This window comes from Rattus norvegicus, chromosome 7 (assembly GCF_021556685.1).
Source record: "Rattus norvegicus strain SHRSP/BbbUtx chromosome 7, alternate assembly SHRSP_T2T, whole genome shotgun sequence".
Lineage (NCBI taxonomy): Eukaryota > Metazoa > Chordata > Mammalia > Rodentia > Muridae > Rattus > Rattus norvegicus.
The window spans coordinates 25,837,059-25,863,118 of record NC_141540.1 but is presented as its reverse complement, the minus strand read 5'-3'; the positions used below and the strand labels follow the sequence as shown (position 1 = coordinate 25,863,118).

The window sequence follows — 26,060 nt, the reverse complement described above, 5'->3', positions numbered from 1 at the left end:
TGGTTAGAGGAGCAGCACCTGGGAAGTGCATTGAGGGTCCAATATCAGATCGATTATTTTGTCCTTCTCACATTATGTATGCATTCATTCGTTCATTCATTCATTCATCCATCCATTCCTATTTCTTTCCAAAAGTAAGACAGAATGACGGTTACTCAGACAGGTCAGAAGCCTCTCTGCAAGGAAGGGGAGCTGGTAAATCATCTAAAAGGAATGAAGCACTGGGGACTTTGAGAGCAGGAGGGACCCTGGGGTGCCCATTGTGAAGAGTTTCTTCTTGGCTCTACTCACTGACCCAATACTTTACTATAAACTCCACTTCTGGCCTTTGATTGTGGTTCTGGTACCTTTTGTTGTCACCTCTTGGTCATTGTCCTCTGAAGTTTCTACTTCCTCCTTGCTGTCCCTGCCCTGATCCAGGAAGTTCCTGCTTCCACCCTGCTGTCCCATGAAATCACCATGGCTGCCATCTGCTGCCCCTGCCCCCTTGATATCTTTCTGGGGGTCCTTTCAGCTCTGGCTCCTCAGTGGCCACGGTGAGCTGCTAGCATCTCCAACCGTGCCACTTCACCTGTGTTTCTGTGTCTGCTTCAGTGCAGACATCAAAACAAACTTCCGGTTTTCCTTTGAGGAAGACCATCCCCTTCATTTTGGCATCGATGTTCTTGCCTAGCTGCTCCTCAAGTTCCTTCCAAGCATTGCTCAGTTGGACATCTCAACAAAGCACTGCAGTATCATGGTCTCAAAGGCTGCTGGGCAGTGGATCAGGGAGCACTGGTCGACCGATGTGGCCCTTGATCTGTGGAGATAGAGCAGCTACCAGGTCTCTACAGCTCCTTTCTCCTCAGTCAGCGTCTCAGCCGACTGCTTGAAATGGCCAACGGCAGTGGGGGCACAGAGTCCAATAGTCTGATGGCATCTTTGCTGGAGGCTTTCATTATTTGTTTCAGAAGGAAGACCTATTCGTTCAAATTTAGTGCTGGCTTTCCGCTCCACCTGGGGTAACTGGTACTCTTCTTTGGTAAAAGCAGTTCAAACCCCTATCCTTCCAGCTCTGCCTGTTCTTCTTGAAAGATCAAAGACTCCATTTCCATTGGTGTACATCTATGAACAACCAGGTCACCCTCGGGGATGTCTAACCCACTTGCAGCCAGTAAACCCACAAAATTGCCATTTCAGCACCTTTCAGGTTGATTTCCTTTTGCTTCTGCAGAATGTCCCCATGTAAGGACTGGGCATTCCTGCTTTATGCATGTGTTTTGTGACAGCTCCTGCCACTGTTCGTGGATTCACAGAAGTTCAACATGTCCCCTTGAGGACCACTGTAGCCTCGGAACACATCCCCACTCACCACTGTCCTCTCTGTCTCCTGTGCTCCACAGTTAAGGCTGCTTTCTGAGTCTTTTCCTAATCAGGTCCACCCGTTCATACGTAGGTTTTGTATATTTTTAGCAACATTAAATACCCAATGAGACCATTTTGCAGAGAAAAAGCAATGTTTGCGGGTTGCCTTCAGAATCGTTCTTGTATGCTATACATAAAATTTCTTCCACTTGATCTTCAAAACCAGTATCTAACATCTGGTCATCTTCATCCAGGACAACATGTTAAAGTTTGGTGAGATCTAGCTTGCCATTCTGCAAGTGATCCTCAATATGAGCTGGGGTCCCAACCAGGATATCAATCCCACTCTGCACTTGTTCTCGTTTACCACCATAGGGAGTTTCACCATAAAAAACACTGATAGCTTTTATCGATGTCACTGAAGTCTTTGCTCATTTGATTTGCTAATTCTCTTGTAGGTGCAGCAGTAGTATCTGATTGGCTTGGCCTCTCTTCCTCTCTTGAAGTCCACCTTTAAGTTACCCAATCAAAGGGACGGCAAAGGAGAAGGACTTCCTGCTTACTGTCCATGCCTGGGCAATGAAGTCTGTCTCACTGTATACATGACTGAATGTCTTGGTTTTTAGAAAAAATGGGTAGTTCACCCCTCAAGCTTTGAGCTTTGAGAAGCTTGACAGTCTCCTCGGGTATGGGAAAATTAGAGAGAATCCTTTCTTCTCCATGAGTATTTCCTTTTCTATCTCATTACTATTTTCTTCCCCAGGAGCATCCCTGGAGTTGGAGTTTGGTTCGGAATGGGAGAGGACATTCTTGAGCCTGGGCTCTTCTCTCCCTTGTCTCATTAACTTCTTTCCCTTTCTTCTCCTTGGGCTTGGGCATGTCTGCCTCTGCTTCAGAAACTTCCTGGTTTTTGTCTCTGTGTTTTTTCCCATTGGCTGTTTTCTTCTCAAGGGACTCCTTTTCTTCTGGGATGTTTTGCTTTTACAAGCATTGTGGTCTTGAGGCTCATCGTCCTTCTTGTCCTTGTTGGATTTAGCAGAACACACATCAACTTCAGAAGGCCCTTTCTCTTTCACTGCTTTTGCTCTGGAGGAACAAGTCTTTTCCATTCCTTTCCTTGCTTCTTCTGTCTTCGATTTTGGCTTCTCCTTTCTACTTTTACTCTTGCTTGAGTTGGCAGCATCTCCTTGCTCTCCTCAGCCCTGTCTTCTCCCTACTTGGATGCACTGGGGAGTTTCCTGGTATTTTTCAGTGTGAGCTACTCAGGTCTGCCAGTCCCCCAACTGTGTGCAAAGGAGAGAGAGCGACACAGCAGCCTTCTACTTGTGATCCACTCTGCATCTCTCAATAATTTCTTCCCTTGGAAAGAGATGATGCTTACTTCCCCTGCAATTTCTGTTAGAATTTCCTCTACTGTGAAAACATGCCATGACAAAGGTACTATATTACTGCCTTGTCATGTACAATATTTTCTTGTGGCTGGCTCAATGGTTGTGAGTTTCCATCCAAATCATTATGGTGGGAAGTTAGGCAGCTTCTAGACAGGCAGCGCAGTTGAGGCGCTGAGTGTTGTACATCATGCTCCAAAGGCAAACAGAAAACTCCTTCCAGGCAGATAGGAGGAGAATCTCCAAACACACGCATACAGTGACACACGTATTCAAACAAGCACACACCTCCAATAGTGCCCCTCCATTTGCCACGCAAGTACAAACAAACACACGCAGTTTCCAAGCTCTGTGCTCTGTGTCCTCCCAGCTCCTTTTTTGGTCAGCATTTGTCTTGATCAAACAATAAACTTTCTGAACGTAAAGTACTTCTTTCTATGGGCTCCTTAGCTTCCCAGAAATCAACCTTCTTTGTGACTGTGACAGGCGCTTAGGTGCAAACATTTGGGCAAGTATCTGTGAGTGTTTTTGAGATGTTTTTCTCTAAGGAACATAAGGTCCGCCCTGCATGATTTTTGGAACATTTCCTCGGGGTGCATTTCCAGCTGCATCAAACTGTGAAAGCAACAAGATTCTCAACCATCCACTGCCTGGGATTCCTGATCATGAACACAGGGAAATCAGTTGCTTTTTCTGCTGATACCCTGCTTTTCCCACCATGAGATACTGTATCATCATTACATCTGAGCCAGGACAAATCATTCCTTAAGTTATTCATTATTTAAGTCTTCATTATTTTCTCACAGACGGAGAAAGGAAGTCAGAGAATTCCCTATCAGCTCTAGAGTCATTCCATTAGTCATGTGTCTACTCTCCTTTCCAAGTCACAAAAATATTACCAATGCCTGCCACACTTTTCAGAGAAAGCAAGTCTTTCAGACCACAGACTCTTCCAGTGATTTTTGTCCCCATCTCCTTCAACTGAATCTAAGGTAAATCAGCTCCGGGTCCTGACTAGAGCGTCAGTGGTGGAGGTGACCTGTGAATCTACATCTCTAGGTGGATTCCCCTACCAGACACTGTGCTAACTGGGTGTGATGGTCTCTGCACCTGTGGTTGAGCGTCTTACAAGTTCTGATCCTCTAAGTATGGATAAAAGCTGAACCACTGGGGACAAGAATTACACACAGCTAGTGTGGCTTCCTTCTTCTGCAATCAAATATTTCCTAGTGAGACATTACATGTGGATCACAGTCATGATGCAGATGAAGACAGAATGCTAGGCATACTGCAAAGCTGAAAACACTCAACCTGTCATCAACGAGCTCTATTAAATCACAGCCGTGAATGCAGTTCTGAGAAATGATGAACCCTTCTTCAGTGATGGGAGTCCTCAAATGCCCCTTAGTCCCCTATTAGCCCGATGTGTGCCCTATCAGTCACAGCCCTTGGGGATCCAGGAGTCAGAAGATGTAGAAAACAGGGCTCCAGCTGAGTAAACGTAGGTAATGGCACTGTGCCTCTGAAAGTGTCCTAGGGAAGCATCAAGAACAAAACTAGTCAACAGAGGTTGGTTTGTCCAGACTGAAGACCAGTCTCACTCTCCTTTTCATCCCCTCTGATCCTCCTCCTCTTCTTCAACCTCTCCCTCTCCCTCCCTTCCCTGTTTTGCTCCTCCTCTGCCTCCCCTTCCCTTTCCCCCTCCCTCTTCCTCTCCCTTTCCCTTCATATCTCTCGATCAGGTCCAGTTTTTGTTACCCAACTAATCTCAGTCATGAAGTGCGAGTTGGAGAATCATTGACCTCTCAGGGTTTGGCATCAAAAACAGCCTTTCCCTCTCCCAGCAGCTGTCAAGTGCCAATGGTCTCTCACCTTGTAGTTGGATTTCCAATCCTTATCCCCACTTCCTTGTTCATAAGATTCCCTGTAGTATGAGCTTGCTTACTCTCATGCATACGCTGACAATCACTGTGAGTTTGTGCTTCGAACAACACTGCCATTTCTCAGACATTGACTAGTTAACTACCACTGTGGCATTAAAGATCTTTCTAGTGCTTAACATTATTCGATTTCGCCTGCTCACTTGTCTGCACTTGCGCTTTCTCTCTCTCTCTCTCTCTCTCTCTCTCTCTCTCTCTCTCTCTCTCTCTCTCTTTTTCTATCTCAATCTCTCTGTTTCCCTGTCCCTCTTCATATCCCTCTCTCCCCCCTCTGTGTGTGTGTTTGTGCGTGTGTGTGTGTATTTCCCTTCACAAGACACAATCCCACTATCTCCCTCTCCTCTCCTGTCCATACTTAACCCATGCTATCTTCCCCAATAATAGTCGAAAATGATTGTTGTGGAAGCTATAATATGTCACCATGGCTTTCATACCTTCTCATCTGCAAATTTTCATTATAGTGGTTGTTTGGTGTGTTATGAGTCTTTAGCTACTCTATCAACACTGGAATTTCTATGGACCTCTTCTCAGATATTTTGTTGTCATGGTGGTTATCTGTATCATAGACATTCTGGACTTTTAGATCTATAAAACTAGCCCTGCATGCACTCCAGAAGTTCACCAATAGCTAGATATTGGTGTCAATTAAAAGTCCTAGATTTGTGCCTGAGATGTATCTTGTCAGCCTGATGACTTTAGCACCCTTCAAGGAGACTGCTTACCTTGTAGTCCCTGAAAACATGGCCAGTGACAACCTACTCTTCAGGTGAAGCACCAGTTCCTGTCTCTTGAGTATTGCAGCGAGTGAGGACATGGCCAGGTCTGTTACACATGAGCACAGGGCCAGCTCTCCTGCCTGCCACAGACATCATGATGAATAAGGGGAGAGGGGTTTCTCCATCATCCTCACCATTGCCTCGCAGACAAGAGACAGAACCCTTGGGGCCTTTTCATACACAGCCCATTTATCCAGGGCTAGATCTATTGTGCTGCCCAAGCAAGGTTAAGGACCTGAACTCCTGAATGTTCTAGCAGGTGAATGACAGGGGCTCCTCTCCTGTTCTAGTCACACCAGAGTCAAGTATCATGCATGCCATAGGTGGTGAGGTACAAGGGCAGAGGAAGGTGTCTTTTTCTTGTCCACACCACTGAATAAGCAACAGGTGGCAGTGCCAGGCAATGTTGGGCAGTGTCTGACATGCCTCATGGGGAGTTTTACTGGAGAGCATGCTTATGTTGTCTCTTTTTTAGCATGAAAAACTCCAGACCAAGTCTGAAATACAGTGTCCTTGTTTTTGAGTCAGGTAGCCAACTGATGGTCCTAGTGTTTGGAATCTGGTGACTAAGATTACCCAGCTACTCTGACCACTTTTTCTGTGTTGAGGAGCAGCTTTCTTGTGCAAGACAACTCACACGTGCACAGAAAAGAGCTGACTAAAGATTTGCCCCTCTTTCAGGGCACTGGTAATTGTGGATTGCTCATATCACTCATAACAAACAAAACCAGTATCAGTTTTTTTCAGCCCTACTCTATAAATCTGACCTTTGTCCCTCCTATATGGTGAGCTCTGGTTCCCAGTTATTACTATTTAGTTGCTGTCTTGTTTTAGACAAGACAGTCAAGCTCAAAAATATATCTCCACCTTTCTCCATACCTATTTCTAAACACACTAGGTACCAACACTTACCAGGACCATGAGACTCTTAAAAGTATTTGCCAAGCTCATGGTAGAACTGATGGGGGCTAGTAGGAAATTTTGCTGTTGTTGGGTGTTTGGCCTCAGATCTTGGAAAAGAATCTAAAAAGGTTAAAGGATTTGAGGATAGAAATAGGTCCTGATTCCTGGAGACTGCTCAAACGTTTTAAAATAAGCATGACTGTGTGAGAGAAACGCTACTAAAGATAAGAGAGACCCCAGAGGGGAAGCCAGAAACACCAGGAGAGGAACAGGGAAGAATGATGCCTGGTCCTGTGTCAGGGAGATTACAGAGAAGGTCCATGCTCCATGCTGTGTTGCCCTCCTACTGGGCAACAGAGGTGAAAGTACAAAGCCCAAATAATCAGGGAGTTATCCTGGACTAGCACCATATCCAGTACTGTTAACTTCAACCCAGCCAGACTGCTGCCCTACACTAAGCCAACAGAGCCTCTTTCAGAGAACAGAGGAGTTGTGGTCATCAAAGTCCTTCAACATAGACAGGAGAACAAAAGGTGACTTTGTGATGCTGGAGTTTATGCAGAAAGATGTCTAGCCATGAAACAACACGAGAGCAAGGTGCATTCTCGGTTCTTTCCCAGGCCACATCACTTAAGTTCCAGCTGCTGGACCTTGGAGATAAGCACGTCCAGATGGACACTAGGAGTTCAGCTTCAGCTTGTTTGGGAGCAACAGGCTTCTCAGTGAATATCTCTTTGGTGGCTCCAGGTGGAAAAGTCAGACCCCTTTATTTGTACCTCATGCAACATGGGATCTGAAGAGGTAGAATGCTTCCTCCCTAGGTATATGCACACTGGTACAAGACTGACATGCTGTCATGTTTGTCAAGGAAAAGGTGTGTGTGCCTTTGCCTGTTTAAGAGGACAATGCTTCTGGTAGCTTTTCATAGGGACCCTCTATCTTGTTGACTTGGCATGATTTGAATTCTCCCAGGTCCTCAATCCACAAAGTGTTGATATAAGCCACTGGTCAGGGGATTGCCTATTGCTCCCTCCATGATGTTAACACCAAGGCTTTTTTAAAAAAAGTCTAAGCCATAAGACCCTGTCTTTTAAAGCCTTTTGCTGGGTGACCTAGTCTTTTCCCACCAGATGTTCTAAATCCCAAGACAACAACTCAGGTAGAGCAGGTGCTGATGGGATATTCCAAGTATGAGATGGTTGTGAGCCTGGATCCAGAGATCTACTGTGCCTGTCACCTTGAAACAGTTCCATGATTCACAGATACCTGGTGTGGTTCACCCCAATAGGGCTGCACTCACTCAGAAGGCCATCTTACAGGGGCTTTGTTCTAATCTATTTTTGAGCAGAGTCTGAGTGAAGAGTTTACCCTCTTTGAAGACTTGGGCTTGTAGGTATTATATCCACATGTCTGCAAGGGCTCAGTGGATTGGGCTCTACCTGCTAAGGCATCCATAGGGTCAGTAACCATATGGACTGCTTGGGCTTTGTCTTCTTTTGCTAGATTATTTGGAAAACATCTCCATCTGTCTCTGTATATAGAGAAGTAGGAAGCCATGATTTGCTTTGTATTCTGGTCTTCACCCTGGCTTGGATCCTTAACCTAAAGCAACCATTCCAAGTGGTAACTCCATAGTGACATCCAGGGGGTCATGAAAGTTGGAGAAGGGATAGGACACAGATTAGTGGGTGAGAAGAGGGCATCTCATACCCCAAGACTCATTCTTACCATAGTGTCTAGGTCTGGTTTAGCTTTCTGTCTCGATACAAGATGCTGTCTCAGCAGGAACATTGTGCCCTTTCTGAGGTAAGATCCACCTGCCTTGTGGGGAGTCATTTTGCCTTCTTTTATGAATGCCTGACTGTCCGGTAGAGTCAAGTCAGACCGGGGTCTACTAGCAGATTTCCTGATTTGCTGATACATGGAAGGTTATGAGGGACACACTTGAAGCTCATGTTGAGGGGATCAATGTTTGTTAATGTTAGAGGAAGGAACGGAAAGGAATAGGTGAGCCTTGAGATGCTAAGTAATATTGAATATATATAAGGCATTGTCTCTGTGGGCTTGGAACTTTGTTTCCCATGATTCTATAAACTATTGTCAAGTCCAGGAGAACCTGGAGACTCGTGTAGTATGGACTGAGCAGCCCTAACCATTGTTTTTCTTTGTTTAATTTCTTTTATTTAGTAAGCATTCTATTCATTCACATGTCAAATGCTATCTCACATCCAGGTTACCCTTCCATAAGCCCCATCCCACATCTGCCCTCACAGCCCTCTGCTATGTCTATATATAGGTGCTCGCCCACCCCCCCACCCCCTCCCACTTCTCCAGTTTCTCCCTGTGCTGGGGGAATCAAACCTCTAGAAGACCAAGGGGCTACCCTCCCCTTGCTGTCATGCAATTCTGTTCTCTGATAAATAGATATTTGGAGCTATGGATCCCTCCCTGTACACACCGTGTTCAGTGATTAAGACTCTGGGGCTTCTGGGTTGTTAGTTAGGCCAATGTTTTTCTTCCTATTGGGTTACAATAACCCTCTCCTTCTGTAGTCCCTGCGACAGCTGCTCCACCAGGGTCCCTGAGTTCAGTCTGATGGTTAGCTCCAAGCTTCCACATCTGCATTGCTTAGTTGATAACCAAGCCTCCCAAGAATCAGTCAAACCAGGATTCTGTTAGCAAGCGCCTCATGACAAAGACAACAGTTTCAGGTTTGGTGTCTGCACACAGTGTGGATTCCCAGGTAGGAAAGTTACTTGAGGACCCTTCCTTCAGTCTCTGCTCCATTTTTTGTCCTTGTTTTTCCTTTGGACAGGAACATTTCTGGGTAAAATACTTTTGAGATGGGCAGGCTCAGTCCTCCATTGGGGACTGTGCCTATATACTGGAGGTGGTCTCTTCAGGATCTATGTCCCTGTTCTATGCATATTTAGGCTAAAGCCATTCTCAGTGGGTCCTAGGAGCCTCTCATTTCCTGGTCTGTGGGACCCTCTGGTGGCCATCTCCAGTTTGTAATCCCTGTTACATATTTTTATACATTTCCTAAACCTCTCTTCCTCTTTACCATCTCCTCCACTATCTTATATTGCCCCCTTATTTCCTCCTCCTCCTGTCTCCCTCCCTGGTCCCCTTATTCCTCCCCCTCCTGCAATAATCCTGAAACCTCCTCAATGCAGAACTGAAGCATCCACATCCTGATTTCCTTCCTCCTTAGCTCCATATGGTCTGTGGGTTTTATCATGGCTATTGTGAGCTTTTTGGATAATATCCTCTTTTCAGTGAGTACAAAGTATGTGGGTTTTTTGTGACTGGGTTACCTCACTCAGCATGATATTTTCTAGCTCCATCCATTTGCCTGAGAATTTTATGAAGTCATATTATTTAATAGCTGACTAGTATTCTACTGTGTAAATGGACTACATTTTCTGCATCCATTCTGCTACTGAGGGACTTTGGTTTGTTTCCAGCTTGGCTGTTACAAATAAGGGATTTATCAATATAGTGAAACATGTGTCCTTGCTATATGTAGGGGACTTTTGTGTATGTGCCCAGTAGAGGTAACCTTTGTCTCTGAGAGTTATATTCTGTCTTTCCAGTAATCCCCTCTCCCAACATAGAAGGCTGCTGGACATTTTGCCAGACAGACACACATACTCTGCTCTCCTCTCCAGGGACAGTTAGCTCTCATTGTCTTTCAACTCTCATCACAGGCACCCATGGTCACATTTCAAGCTTTATTTCCTGTCCCAGTCCAGGAGGATTTGGATCTTTCTTGCATGAACTCTGTTCTCTCCTCAATTAACCATGTCCTGTTTCTTCAGCCAGCTGAGAAGATGCCAGAGCCACTACATGTACCCTAGCCTCAGCAGACAGGCCTTGCCATACTTTCAGAGTCCTCTGCCTATCACAAAGTCACTTGCTATTGTTGTTGTTGTTGTTGTTGTTGTCGTTGTCGTTGTCATTGTGGTTGTTGTTGTTGTCGTCGTCGTCGTTGTTGTTGTTGTTGTTGTTGTCGTTGTTGTCGTTGTTGTTGTTGTTGTTGTCGTTGTCGTTGTTGTTGTTGAGAAATATCCCTAGCTCACCTGTTGTTGTCCTCCCTCAGTCACCTTCTCTTCACTGTGACCGAAATGGCAGGAGGAAAGTAAACACTCTGCTGAGCCATCTGTGTCTGTCCACCAAGTTTACCCTTCTATTCCTAATGGGCCCTGTTCACAGGGGCTGAGGTCTGCAGTTGCCATTCTTTACTGTTGTGTCTCTCCGTTCTCAGTTCTAACAAGGCTACATAAAGTACACTGGGGTGGAGTAGGTAAGGCAGTAACCTGAGACGTGGAGCTGAGATACTGTGGCCTCAGCTCATGCTCCATAAAGGATGCAGCCATTTGGCCTCATGGAGAACAGGAGCACTAGATGTTGCCTTGTCCAGCAACCCCTCAAGCCTATTTCTGCTGGAGTAAGGGAGGCCCCAGCCTGCCTAGGGGGGATGTGGTTCAAAATGAACATCATTTATATTATGGTTCCATAAAGAGTCGGTTCATGTATTCAAATGTTGGGAAATGAGTGGTCAGAATTGTCAGTGAACTTTACTCAATACATTTTGAGTCCCTTAAACTCAGGCAAGGAAAATCAGACCTGTATATTCCCTGAGGTCTTCAGGGGTCCCAGTGTCTGTCTAATGGAAAACATTGTACAGGAACATGGAAGGATTTCTAAAGCAGGTTATGTATATTAGGAGGGTTAATTTAGGAATATCTGAATACAGAGGGCACTTAGCTCCTAAAAGTGGGAGTAAGTCTTTTACTATGTGGCAGTTCTCCACGGGTATTTTCCCATCTCCTTGGTCGATGCCTCCATTGGTGAGACAAACTTAGCAACAATCCAAGAGTCACCACTGGACCTCTGGATGAGCCCCGCTGTTTGAGAAGAGCTTCAGAACATACAATATTGACACCAACTGCCATCTCATCTGTACATTGGCATTTCTCTCCAAATGCCTTTTTATTGTACAATGAGAATCTCTCTCCAACTGCCTACCTCCCTGTACATATGGAATCTGTTGTCAACTGCCATCTTTTTTGAACATAGACTGTCTATCTGCAATTATGTTCCTCCCCAAATAGAGGGCATCTCTCGAAACCTGCCTTCCTCCCAGGATATAGAGTAACTCTGAGCAATTGCATCCCTTGACTGCCTCTAAAATTCTTAAGTGGAAGAAAAATAGTCTTGGGGCCCAGAACCAATATCTCAAAATTGACATCTCTCTAAACCATTCAGATGAACTGTAAGGACAGTAGAAGATAGGAAAATTCAGTCTGATTAAATCAGGGTAGAATTATCCCCAGTTTCTTACAAAGTTAGGTAGGGGTATGTCAGGTAGTGACTTGGAGATATTTGTGTAGAGATAGGAGTATCTGATAGAATCTGTACATTATGTCCAGTTCTGAGGGGCCCTGTCTGAAAAATGAGTAAAGTTCAATGATGAGAACATATATAATTGAAAAATTAATAGATCAGGAAGAAGGCGTGGGAAGCAAGGGTTAAATAGTGTAGTCATCTAAGAAACCTAACCTTATGGCCAGCACCACAGGAAAAAACAACTCAGGAGTCAGTACATGATACTTTTTCTAATTGGCCAGGGTGCATTTGAGATCATGAATCCTGCCTGCCACATAAAAACACAGGCCTTAGTGATTATAAAGCTATAGAGGTCATCAAATATCTCATTGGAAGGATCCAGTCACAAATATAAACTATGAAAACACTATTCCATTCTAATATCAAGAGCCTCTATCAGGTTCTAGGAACGTCAATTCAGATCCATCTACTTTCTGAGAATGCTCTAGAAGAAAACGTCCTTGACCAAAGAGTGGAGGGGGGCATGTTGCAGAAGGAAGATCATAGAAAATACTTGGACACTTATGGGCATCAATAAAGTACTGCCACAAAAATTGAACTTGTCCATCCACACATAAAATTCCAGAATATCCACAAAGATGCAGTGGATAATGTAAAATTCATAGACATCACCAGCCCATCAATGCAGACACAGCCCCTCACTGAAATGGCAGCACGGGACCAAGGATTTTATGCTACAGCGCTCACACTAGGAGAGCCACAGGATGGCAAAGAGGCAAATGGGTTGAGTGTGGGCAAAGTACTCCATTATATCACCACAGGGTCCAATTTCTTCAGTGGAAGGACCACGAAAGAGATCAGAAATAGATTGTTACAGGGCCCTATGACATTGCAACTCACTTCTGGCAACCGGAAACCTAAGCCACCAAATCCTTACAGTTCACCCAGAGATGAGGCCCTCCATTGAGAACATTGAGACATTTTTGTGTAATGAGAGGAAATGTGAAGTACTTATCTCGATTGTCACCTATCCAGATTCTCAAACTGTAGACATGCTCTGAGGTATGGAATTTTATAGTTGCAGGAAATTAAATCCTTGAACAAGTAAAACTACAGCAAAATGATGGGGGACATATTTAAATTTAAAAGAACAGGAACAGAGGGCACTTGAGCATGGATCTAAGACTTTTGTCATTACTGGGCTTACATGCCCTATGCCACCCAAATCATGAGCACATCCCTTTATTCTCTTCTTCCATCAAAGAGAAAGGGGAGTAACCCCAACTTTGGCCTCATCCATATCCAGCCCTAGGAGAGCATTGGCCTGCTGCCCTGACACAATAAGGCCAATAGTGGCAAGAAGTGCTTCCATGCCTGCCACTACATTACAGTGTCCCAAGAGGAGGAGCACAGAGACTGCCTGTGCCCTCCATTCTGGAGATGTGTCTACCCACTGAGTCCACATCAGCATACCAGAAGAGCAAATGCCCCTGCGGTCTAAGGAATTCTTAGACAAGGAGCTCTAAGTAAACCCTCAGAGGATTGAGTGCTTCAAGGGACTAGACAAGAGTATCAGGGTTTTCCTGTCAAGAATCTGTTCTGTTAAGGAGTCTGTGAAGATGAAAGCCTACTATATAACTTTCAGAAATATGGATCTTATGAAAGAAGCAGGACCCAGAACCCCATGAGTTTCTAGGCAAGTACGAGATGGTGCATCACTTCTTGACCTTCTTCACTATACCATGCTACAGTCATTAGCCTCTTCTAGGGCCTACTAACATCAAAGGGGGTCCATGTAGATACTGAGTGTGCTCCAGCAGGGGACTTCTTGAACTAATAATGGAGGAGGCCCCAAGCAGGAAGAAGGGGCAAAAATATTTGTGCAATAGTGACAGCCATAAAATATTGAAACACCCTTGACTTTGTCTATGCAAACATAAAACACCAGAATATCCTCAGCGAGTCAGAGGTTGATGAGAAATAGACAGAGATGACCTGAACCTCAATGCAGACTGTGCATCTTCCTGAAAAGGCAGCATGGGTCCAAGGGAATTATGCTGTAGACCTCACACTAGATGAGCCATTTCATGGCAAAAAAGGCAGATGCGGACAGTTTGGGCATGCTCTTATATTACCTGACCACATTTTCACAGGCACTGAGAGTAAACACCATGGAAGAGACAAATATTGTCACAGGGACCTATGACATTGCAACTCACTTCTCTTGGCAAATTGAAATCTAAATCCCCAGACACTCACAATTTCCCCAAAGTTGAGTTCCTCCATAGAAAACATTGAGGGACATTCCCGGGTAATGAAATGTGAAGTTAATATGTAGACTGTGACTTCTCCAGATTCTAACATTATGGACAGGCTTTGAATCATGGAGTTTCATGTCAAGGAACTGGAATCCCCAGCAAAGTAAATGGAAAAGATGGGGCCCTAACTACTCTAGAAGAACAGACACAAGATGTGAGCATGCATCTAAGACTTCATCCAAGCCTGTGGATCCAGGTGCTCCACCACCCCGACTCCTGCACACCCCTTCATGTCTTGTATTCCACCCAACGGAAGGGCCTGTGAGCCCAACTTTGTCCTCCTCCTTTACCAGCCCTCAGGAGAGCATGGACCTTCTGCCCTGACTCTGTCAGGACACAGGGGGGCAAGAAGAGCTCCCATGCTTTCCATTGCTCTACACTGTCCCAAGAGGAGGAGCAGATACTGCCTGTGCCCTGTATTCTGTAGATGGTTCTGCCCCTGTGAACACATGAGCACATCAGAACAGGAAATTCCACTGTCGCCTAAGGAAGACTTGGACAAGGAAACCTTCATCACCCTCTCAGAAAATTGGGTGTCTCATCAGAATGGGCATAAGAGAGAGCTTCCCTGTTGTTTCCTGTTTCCTTTTCTGTTATTTCAAAAGTCTCTGAAGATAAACCACAACCCCCCACCCACCCATATCTTCCAAGAACCTAGGTCCTCTAAAGCAGGGAGGACACAGTAGGAAATGAAATGGTATGCTTGTATGGGAGTGTTCATCACAACATTGAGCTTGTACCCTACACCATCCTATTACCATTAACCTCTTCTAGGTCCTAGTAACATCAAATCCTTTCCAGCTAGATACTTAGTATGTTCCAGCGGGAAACTTCTTTGACCTCAGAATGGAGGAGGGGCTGCTGCAAGAGGAGGAGTCAAAGAATTCTATTTGGGCAGATAGTGCCGGACATAAAGTATTGCCACTATCTTGACATTGTTTATTGAGACATTAAACATCAATACATTTTGCAAATTGCAGACTGATATATGAAGGTAATAGTACTTGTTTACCAGGATCAAAATCAAATATTCTTATTAATATTCCTCTATCTTCTCACATTAAAGCATTATATGTGCATCAAGGTGGCATTGCCTGAGAAGACGTAAACAAATACCTGTGTAACCCAGATGTGGAATCAGCAAAAGACCACAGAATTAGTCTACCTGAGTCTATCTTATTCAACATTGACTTCACAGGTGCTCCATGCTCAGGAAAGCGTGTGGGGTCACTTAGAAGAAGGGGTTACTCGGGCAGTTGTTCTCTATGTGCTTCAGCCAGCACTGGCTTCAGCTTGGATAAGCTGCATTTCTGAAGCCTCTGATAGCAGGATCACCGCTCATGCTTGTCATTGTTGAGATTTATAAGTACTCCAAGTGTCCAGTACAGTGGATCGCCCTTCCCTACAATAACATGCCTTTAGCATTCCCAAATGTTGGTATAGACTCAACAGCAAAGGGCACTAAAATATCCACTGGCTTTGACTTTTGAATGAGTAAATTTCAGTGCATTGGATCCACTAAAGCAATAGCTACTAAGGTCTGCATGTTCCTTACATTCGCTGCAAAAAGACACCAGGACCCAGGCAGCAAACGTATAAAGTGAATGTGTGCTTTAAACTCATTTACAAGTTGAGTATCTACTGGGATCATGAAAACCATTGTGAACAGAACAGCTGAGAGCTCACTTGGACCACAAGTGGGAGGCAGAGAGGGAATCAATTGGAATGGCCTGGGCTTTTGATACCTGTAAACCCAGCCCCAGGGACACAACTCTTCCCCAGACTATACTGTCTAATTCTTTCTAAACTGTTGTCCCAACTAGGAATTGTATTGAAGCACATGACCCTAGGGGGACCAACCTAATTCAATCTCCTACATAGGTGCTGATCATTGTCCCTAGGAAGAAAAAGGCTGTGAAGGCAACAGTCAAGACAGGCACTGTGCTGAGGTAGTGAGCGGGACACTCTCCACCTCTCCAGGTCATGTTCTCATGGATCATTCATGAGGGAATTATAAGTGAAAAAAAAAAAAGGAAAACACCGTGTGGATATGTTTGTGCTTTGGACTGGGGTTTGGTCCCTATAGTCCAGGGAGACGTGGTTTTTTTCCCATGAAACCAAATGATTCCTATGTACCTATTTTAGCTCAATTTCAAGTCCATATGTTGGGATTTTTCCTGTATATCTCAGCAGAGGTCAAGGAAAATACTCAACCTCCATTGATGGCCATCCTCTTCAGAAAGAAGAACCTAGGCATTCAGTACATGATGCTTTCCTGTATAGCTGTGAAGGCTTGACTCTGTAAATTATCCTACCATGGCCTTGCAGGGACCTGAAAAGCATAAATATATTGGCGAGGAAGGCACAGAGAAGCATCTTACTACATTGTTTTGATATTGTTGTTCTCCAGTATCTCTGAATTCAACTTTCAAGGGTCATGCCATGAGAACATCTGTTTTTTTAAAAAAAAAGTAAATGAATATTAATCCTGGCAGAAGAACTTTGCTAACTGTGTGAGGAAAGGGAGCAGAAACTATCTGAAGAGACTGCAGTAGCATTCAATCCTACCCCCAACCCCCAAACAAAGCCCAAACCAGCTGCTTATGTAGACAGCAGTATCAAGTGTTTGACTTTGTCCTTCCAAAGGCTAGAGCCGTAACTTGTGAACCTGAACCCTTTTGGTCCCCAGACCTTGTCCTGAGGGAGTCATGCAATGGTAATGTTGAGTGCAGTCTGGGCAGGAAGCTCTCTGGGATAAGAGAACAGGGCACATCCTCTGTATAGGGAACACACAGGGTGAGCTGCAGGACAACATCCTAACAAAGTTCCATGTCCCTTACCTTGCCAGATAAACCCTCTCTTGTACCAATTTTGACAGTTGCCCCAGAGAAGGCATCTGCTAGAAGATATTGAGAAACCAAAGATGAGTGAGGAAAAGTCACAGACTATTCCAAGTGAGAACTATGCAGGCCACATCACCTCAGCATTCCACATGCTGTGACTTCTATTACACACATATCATATGTGCAGAAGTGACAGTATGAGAAAATAATGGAGACATACTTAATACTACTGGATCATGCCATAAATGTGGGCTAGGCTGAAGGCCTTCACAAAGACTTGGTCCATGACCATACATTTTCTATCCCCACAATTTCTTCTCTTTCAATTTTTCCCAATAATTTAAGAAGCACTGATTCTGTTCATGCCTGTTCAGGCTGCTGTGTTTAGAACCACACCTATCTGAAGAAATGTCATGGGGAAAACTGTCTCCATGCTTAACATTTTCTTCTGCTGTCTCATGAATGGGAGCCCCAGATACAGTGAGGCCTCCCAGTGTCACTCTGTGGCTGTCCCTTATGCGAGCCGCAGCAAAGTTCAGGAGCAAATCCCATGCCGTTTTGGCAATAAGGTGCTTGCAATCTGTTTGCAAACTGCAGAGGATAGAATGAAGGCAGGACTCTCAGGGTTGTTTTACCTCTTGCAGTTCAAAAGAGTTCCATCTTGATTCTTCCAAAGATTGAAATGGCAAACCGTTTCACACCTAGGAATTGTGTTTAGAGACAGGCCTCCTGTCTGTAGCTTGTGCGTTTAGCATGCACTGAAGTGCTGATAGAATGAAGCCCCCGTCATATGAAAACCAAGAGAAGGACAGCCTCTGTAGTCCAGAGAGGGATGTCCTTGGGCATCGGCTCATGTGTCACCTGATGAGTACTAATTGCAAATGAATTTTCCTCTGGTCCCTGGAGAAAACATGACAGAAAAAGATGCCTGAACAAAGCCCACCCACACTCAGAAGGAGTCCTATAGAGATTAAAAAGTGCTTCAGTCTACAAAACTAGCCTACCACAGACAAAGTGATTTCTATTGTGGACATAAGTCAGACTCTAGCTAGGGAAAAGTACAGATTCTCTTTGAAAAGGCAGTGTTCCCAGGCTCACATCCTAGGCATATCATGTACACATCATAACTGATTAAAATAGCATTTTAAGTCACATCCATCTCATACTGGAGTATGAGCAGCCTCCTGAATGCAGTAGACAATATGGTAATAGAGATTTGTCCAGAGACAGCATGGAGTCTTTAAAAGAGAACTGGGAAGATGCAATGGGAGGAATAATTGATTCAGGAGATCAAAGGGGGCAGCAGGCTGCTGAATGAGGAGACCCAGAAATCTCATTTGTTGTGTGACCTCTCTTAGACACTGATCAGAACCTGCACTTTTTAGAATGTACATTACTCTTCAAAAATGCTTGCTTTTCTCCCTTGAAATTCGTAGGGCAATGTCAATGAACTCTTTTTTTTTTTTTTTTTTGGAGCTGGGGACCGAACCCAGGGCCTTGCGCTTGCTAGGCAAGCGCTCTACCACTGAGCCAAATCCCTAACCCTCAATGAACTCTTTATGGTGGACTATGAACATAAAAGTCAGAGAATGTCTCTGAGTATCTGTGTTTATACTCAAACCTAGAAGTTGAAGTGCCCAGTTCAGTCCTAAACACTCACTGACTCTAAGTAATCCCTCCCTCCCTCTTGTCCTACAAGTGCTAGGAGAAAGCATTTCAGGGCAGGCTTCCTCCCTTTATTTTCAGAGTGTAACCCTGTACTTCTTCCTGAGTTTCCCTATGTAATCCTCTATGAGGGCTAAACCTGGACCCATGTCAAAGGATTCTCAGGGACTAATATCACTACTCTTGGGCACACCCTGAGTATAGTGGGATCTTTGACCTTGGTATCTTCCTAGGTATCCACAAGGAGGCCCTGCTCTTCTGCCCATGCAATACAGCTTGAGTCTCCTCATGTCTAGAGAGGGCAATCTGCAAGAAAATCTTGTCTGCTTTCCTGAGGCATCCCAGCTATTCCAAGCTCTCAAGTTCTCAGTAATATGTGAAGACTCACTTAGCAATTCTTCCAGGGTCTTTGTATAGCACAATAGGACCTTAGTGAATTTAATGACATCTATGGCTCACTTAAGGAGAAACAATGCACAACTGCAGAATAGGGATCCCAACAAAAGAAAAAAACCCATGACCACTCAAGTGCAGAAGAGGTAAACATACTGCATGGCAGTTGGGTGCTCTGGGAGGCAGCAGTCTGCCAACGTTTCTGTGACTGTCATGACATAGAGAATTGAGTTCAAAGAACTAAATCCAAAAGAATCCTGCTATCGTTCTCTGGAAGCACCAAATGTGTTATCTGGAAAACTGGTTCATGGGCAGGGGCCACTAGGGACATTGTAGGCACATTTTTCTTCAGGGAAGAGTGAAGGATTGTGGTGGGAGAGAAACAGAATGACTGACACAATGAATGAATGAATGAATGAATGAATGAATGAATGAATATTTGCTGTGGAACATATGATGAACTGGAGGTCTGCTCCTATGTCAGTGCTCCCTCCTTCCTTCAGGGACATTGCCCTAACCCTTTATGGGAAGTAATTTTGGAAAGTTGTAGGGCAAGCCTCAGAGGATGTTGAAAGCTTTTCTGTCTGTCTTCTTCCAAATGGGGAGCATCCTGCCTTGATGGTTAATTGTTCTCCTGAGGGAGAAACCTATAGTGGAACTCATGATGGAGCGCCTATGTCTCCTTAGAAGTGATATGTCCTCACCCCATTGTTTGGAGGCAAAAGACAATCAGGAAAACACACCTTTCTGTCATTCCTTGAGATACTCCTCCCTCCCTCTATAGGCCCAGCAGACGTAGGATACCACTAGCATCCCAGAAATCTCACTTGTTGTGTGACCTCTACCCAGCCCAATGAGGCTTCACACAGCCTCAGGGTCTGGCTGTAAGCCTCTGCCTCAAGGAAGGGTGGATTTTTATGACCCATGCATGGAACAGGAAAAAAGGAAGTTCTGGGTACTTGGAAAGGGCCAAATAAGACAGAATTTTAGTTTTATTAAGGACTACCAAGTTGCCAGGATCAAATTCATAATCACAGAACAGACATCCTAAATGTCTTCCTTACACATGGATGTATCTTGATCCAGCTGTACTGAGGACTGTGTTTTCTTTCCCTAATCTTCTGAGGCCACTATGACTGTCCTAGGTCTGTGCTTGCATATGGCCTCCCATAAAACAGATTATGGGAGCTGTCCAATTCAGCCAGGACTGCCTCCCATGGACAGAGGTATCACATTTCTCAGAGGCATGGAGCTGTGCATTAATCAAAACTTTGGGCACTAGAAATGTCTCGGTCACAGCTGTGTTTCTGGATGGTAGGACAGTACACCTATGTCAGCATTCTTTCACTAGACCTTACAGCATTACTCTCTAGAGCCTGATGTCAAAGACCTGATGTTGTTTCCCCTGCATTCTGTGACTGGTGTGGTGACACCTGGTACAGAAGCCACCTTCTGTCCAGACTCTTAGTGAAGTTTCATTATTTGGTACACTCAGTTTCCATCATCTAAATCATAGGAGACAGGAATGTCTCCAGAGTCCTGTTTCAGTTTTGTTGACAACCTTCTAGAAAGGAAAAGTGCACTCCTAGATCTGCCTCCTCAGGACACCTTCATATTCCTTCCCAAGGTATTCTCAGTGACTGTTATCCAGTGCAGGACTTCACCATGGGCCAGGTCAAATGCAGCCTCAGTCCTTCCTGCCTCTTCACTGTTCAACTGTGGAGGCCAATAGGCTGGGGCCTGCACACAGAATATGGAGCCATTAGGATTTAACTCTGAAAAGAATCCAAACATGGCTGATTCCCTTCCCACGTCCCTCAAACCCATGGGTTATGGCTATCCAGGCTGTCTACTTTAGGTGCTAGGGGCCAAGGAATCCTTTCCTCTGATCACCTTAGGAGAGATTGCTGTAGAAAGACCATCACCCTGCTGTGTAGAGTGTCTAAATGTATTCCTCCTGCCCCTCTGAACTTTGTTCCCTTGGGCTACTGGGCCTGCTTCCCATTAGCTGCTATCCCTGTGCCTGGTGCCTGGGGATGGTCACTAGACCCTCCACATTTGGTAGTTGAATGATTGCAAATGCCTGGAGGAAGCCTTGTGGTGGAGGTGCACACCTTTACTTCCAGCAACACAGACAGGTGGATCTCTGAGTTACTTCCCAGCCTGGTGTACTGAGGGAATTCCAGGATAGTCAGGGTTACACAGAGAAACCCTGATTTGGGACCTCCATGCTCCAAAGTGAGAAACCTCTTGTGGAGATAAAGGCAGAGTATCTGAGTACCTCATCTCTGGCAGTAAAGTAGGCAATGTAAGTTAAACTACAGTTTCTGACAGTTAGGGCTTGCCCATCCCCCAAGGTTCTGCCCAACAATACCCTTTCTAAAAGTGGGGGGAGGGTCTATCAGCCTCCCTTCCTTCTTGCTCTGCCACAAAACAACCACTGCCTGATGTGGACCAGTGTACAAAAATGTGTGTCTGGCATAAGTTACTTTGCATTGATTTGACAGACACTATGACCAAAAGCAACAAGGAGCACAAATGATTTAATGTGGCTCCTATATCCTGACCATTGTCAAGATTTAATGTGGCTCCTATATCCTGACCATTGTCAAGATTTAATGTGGCTCCTATATCCTGACCGTTGTCCATCTGTGAGGAGAAGTCAAGGCAGGAACTCAGACGAGGCATGATCCTGTAGGCAGGAAGTGAAAGAGAGCTGACAGAGTGGCAGAGGAGAGCTGCTGACTGGCATGCTGACCTGACTTTCCTGCTCAGATAATGATGCCTTCTAATGGCACATCTCCACATGGGACACCATGCTCCCATAGTAGTCACTGATGAAGAAACTCCCTTTATACCTTCCTATAGGTATACCTTCCTATTAATACAGGAGTTAACTCAGTAACATTTTCCTCCATTCAGATTTCTTGTGCTATTGATGTTGACCAGTTGACTATCACACATGAGCACCATACAAATAAAAATTGCAGTGCTAGGGTCAGGTGAAATGTCATCAGAGACAGAAAATGAGCTAGAATGTCTAAGCATTAGAAGCAGCTGGCTGTTCCTATTATCTTGCTGTTTTAAGACCTATTTGAAGCAGAAGGGAGGCAGCTGGAGGATTGAAGGATGGAATTCAGTGTTCACTAGGTGGAGGGGAATCTCTCTGTCACAGTTCTGAGAGAAGCTTATGTCTCTGACCTCCCACTCTAGAGAGCCATACGCAGAGACAGGTCCTGACTGGAACTCATTCCTGTCAGTGAAATGGCTGTGACCTCCTGCATCTCCCCTCTCAGGCTGGTGGTCCAGAGGGTGAGGTTGTGGAGAGGTAAATTAATTGACAAGAGGCAAAAGAGAGAGACCTCCGTCTGCCTTCCTCCCACATCCCTTCTCCAGCCAGGAAGAGTGAGAATCCTGAGCTAGAGCTCAGAGTATTCCCTCCCTATTACATACAAGCATCTGCTGGCCTCCTGGTCACCCACCAGCTCCTGGCCCAGCCAGCAGAACCAGGAGGGTAGGAGGCTGCTGACTGACATAAATGAGCAAGAGGAGCACAAAGGGTGCTAGACCTATCACAATGCCTGATTCTTGGAAGAGGCTCCACTGCACCCCAACCCTGCTTTGCCCTGGCGTAACCCATCACCAAGAAGCTGAGCTCTCTCCTCAGGCAGTGGGGAAGACATAGCATAATGATTTGTGTTTAATCAGGCTTCAATAGTGGTTCAGCTAGGTGCAGAGAGGTCAGGGGTGGGCCACTGCTAGTGAGGGAGAGGGGACAATTCCCAACCACACCTCTCCAGATCCAGGATATTTCCTACAATCTGCTTCCCCTTCCCTCGGTCAGGTGATCAGTGATACGTATATGCTGCACCCTCAGCATAACGCCCACAGAAGATAAAGGTTGGTTTATTACCTTTTATGAACACCCACAGAAGATAAAGGTTGGTTTCCAACCTTTTATGAACCCCGCTACTATTTTCCACTATGTACCCCATTATTAGTTTCCAGTCTCAAACTGTCTGGATCTAAAACTAACATTCCATCAGGAATTGGAATTGAGTCTTTGCAGGAGTGGGGAAGGGGCTGTCCACTACAGGATCAGAACCTGGGAAGGGGGCTATCAAAATGTTCTCTAGACTTCTCTCCCAGGAAGATGATATGCCCAAAGCTGGGCTAGAAGAGGCAAGAGGAACCAGGGACTGCAAGTAACAGCTGGATAAAAAAGGGGAATAGAAGGAATAGGAAAAAAAGAACAAAGACAAAAAAAGGAAAGGGCAAGTCCCTAGCAAAAAAATTTGAAGAAGGGACTAGCAAAAAGTTGGAGGGAAAAGAGAAGCCTTTTTGAGATCTCTCTAGCCCAGCCATGTGAGACAGGTGAATTGTGAGCCCTTTGTTGATTGACATCCTGCTCCTTCCCAGAAAATGTACCTAGAACCTTATTAGGTCCCCTTCTCCTTATTCTGTTGGGAACTCAGGAAAAGGGTGGGTTGTGGTAAGGGGTCACGTTACGAGATCGGAGGTCAGAACCAAAGGACTGGGGATCACTAAGAGCACCTCTAGCTACAGACAGCAATTCTCCCTGTTCTTACTCCGCAGAGGAAGAGGCCTAATGTCACATAGATAGGGAGAAGGGAAAGGTCAGGTTGTCCTGGTGGCCGCTTCAAGCTAAACAAAAGCTTCTCTTAACTGCTTCCTGATTTAAGGGTCTGTTGATGTATCAGAGTTGTAACGTTAGTAAAATTTATAGCCCACTCCCAAAGTGTAACCAGAGGCTCTGGACTTTGCCCCATCAGTAGCCACTCATTCCTCTCCTTCTCCATCCAACTGAGATGATTATTGCCCAGAACCTTGACCTGTAGTTGCTGATGTTTCAACAATCGCTATAGGTCCATGGCTGTACCCTAGGGAGCAGACCGATTTTCCAGGGACATGGAACTTGGAAAAATATTCAGATAGCTTGTGTGGCAGTGATGTGACAGACAGGACAATCTTGGTCTGTCCTCTCACAGATGCATACTGCACCCTCCATCCAGACAAGGTTATGTCCACTGGGCACCAGGGCTGCTGTCACTTTTCTCTCAAAGCAGACGATGCAGGCCCTCCCACTCCCACTTTAGAGAAACTCTTTGTGTCTCTCTGGACTGCATTTATGTGAGCCTGTCCAGGACCCCTCATTGGTGGCAGGAGATCAATGCTCACCTGGGGGTTCTGCATATGCTTTGACTGAAGAAAAGTAGTAGGAGGCAGAAGAGAAGTGCACCAGTGTGAAGATGGAGTTCCTGGTAAGAACTCCATCAGCAGTGGGGGTGGGCAGGCTTACCTCTCACTCCATAGTACAATTCCTGCCTGCCCACACCATTGCTGGAAACAGATATCCACCTTAGCTGATGTCCCTGCCCTGCTAGCCTAAGTGCTGGGCCTCAAAGATGAGTTCATGCCACACTCACCTATACAGCCCAGGTTGTTGTGCCTGAAGGTGGAGAGTGGCTTACAGCCTGGAGCAAACACGGGCCAGGCATCTGAGTAGAGGCTATCCAGGGCTGCATGGAGTCTGACAGCCATGAAGTCAATCTTATTGTCACCCAGGAAGTCACCATCCCTGTTCTACTCAAGAATCTTGCCAGTGTGTGGGGTATTGTACCTTGCTATCTCCTTCCTTGCGGTGCTGTCTACTTTCCAAGTTACCCAGGCACTGTTGACCTCAAACACCAGGTCTTAGTCCTGGCTGGAAGTTATGATGTAAGTGTTGGTCTGCTGCTGGATACAATTTGGGCACACTAACAGCATCACCACATGGTAGGGCTCATACAGGGATCATCGCTTGGCCTGGCAGAGCAGGGGGCACACTAAAGCCACACTTCGGAGATGATTTCCTGCCAGGCTGTGAACACTTCTTACTGCCTCCAGTCACCATGAACACTGGCTCCTCATCTCACACAGGTGTCTCAATATGGGTATTGGTCTTGGCCCTCAGAGCCTTAATCCATCATCCTTGGCTACTTACGATCTCCTCCACTCGCTCAGATGTGAGCACTGGAATGCACGCTTTGGTGTTGCTGGTGGCCTTCAGGCAAAGCTTTGCATCTTTGTCCATTCCGAGCTTTGCTGTGTTCTGCCCTTTGGTGGTGTTGGGCTGCTGGATCCTCTGCACAGCTGGGTCTGCTGTCTGGGAGGCCCTGACCTTCACAAATCTGGAGTCCTGGCTGCCTGGGGTGGTGGTGGGGGGTGGAGGGCCTGCAGGGCAGGGTCTGTCGGCTGCTCAGGGATGCCATCCCCACTCCCACTCCTCTGCCATTCCAACTCCCAGTCCTACACCATCACAGGCACCAGGTGTGGGGGTTGAGGCTCCCACAAATGCAGGAGGCAGAGTTGATCAAGATCCAACTGAAGGGCACACTCCTCTTCCTGCATACCTTGGTCTTTTTGCTTCCTCTGAAACATCATAGTTATCCAAAGCCCCATTTCTTCCCATCATTCCAGATACCACTAGACTAGGCGTGGGGAATCAAAAGCTGAGGGAGAGGGAGGGAGGGAGAGAGAGAGGTGGTGGACAGGAGAAGCAGAGAGCGGAGGGCCTGTCTTCTTTATTTCCTCACCATCTCAGAACAGCACATGAGCCAGGTGAACTCTGGAGATATCTTTCTTAGTCTCCACACTCTCCCTAACCCGTCAAAGGGCTGATTGGTTATTTTGTTCTTAAAGTGTTGATTAGTTATGTTGTTCTTTTTCACGGAAGCCCTCATGTTTTTTCCTGAGAACATTTCCCACCTTAAGAATATGACTTTCACAGTTTTAGGCTTCCTTGGCTATGTGCTATTGTGTGCTGTGTTTTCTGAAGCATTTCAGGTCTTAACTTTGTGGCCATGATTGATTTGGAATAATCTTCATGTGTGGTCAGAGGGACTTCAATCTCCCATATATGGAAATTTGCTTTTCCCAGCACCATCTCTTGACCAAGGTGCACCTTTTCCTACAGATTTGCACCACCATCTTTGTGTACAATTAGTTGTCTCTTAATGTGTGGGTTCATTTTTAGCTGATCCACTCCAGGTCTGTGATCTGCTCCTGTGTTTCTGAGCCACACCACACATTCTATAGATGGGCACTATGGGGAATTCTCTAGCATGTTGTTTTCTCC

At 45.5% G+C, this 26,060-nt stretch overlaps 1 long non-coding RNA gene and 1 pseudogene across 1 annotated transcript in view; one reads left to right on the top strand and one right to left on the bottom strand.

The window, feature by feature from the left end:
* The window catches only part of LOC148004566 (uncharacterized), a 123,316-nt gene that overhangs the window by 89,864 nt on the left and 7,392 nt on the right, over positions 1–26,060 (top strand). The gene's annotated exons all lie outside the window — the stretch shown is intronic.
* On the bottom strand, positions 284–25,016 carry Ddx21-ps3 (DExD-box helicase 21, pseudogene 3; annotated as a pseudogene).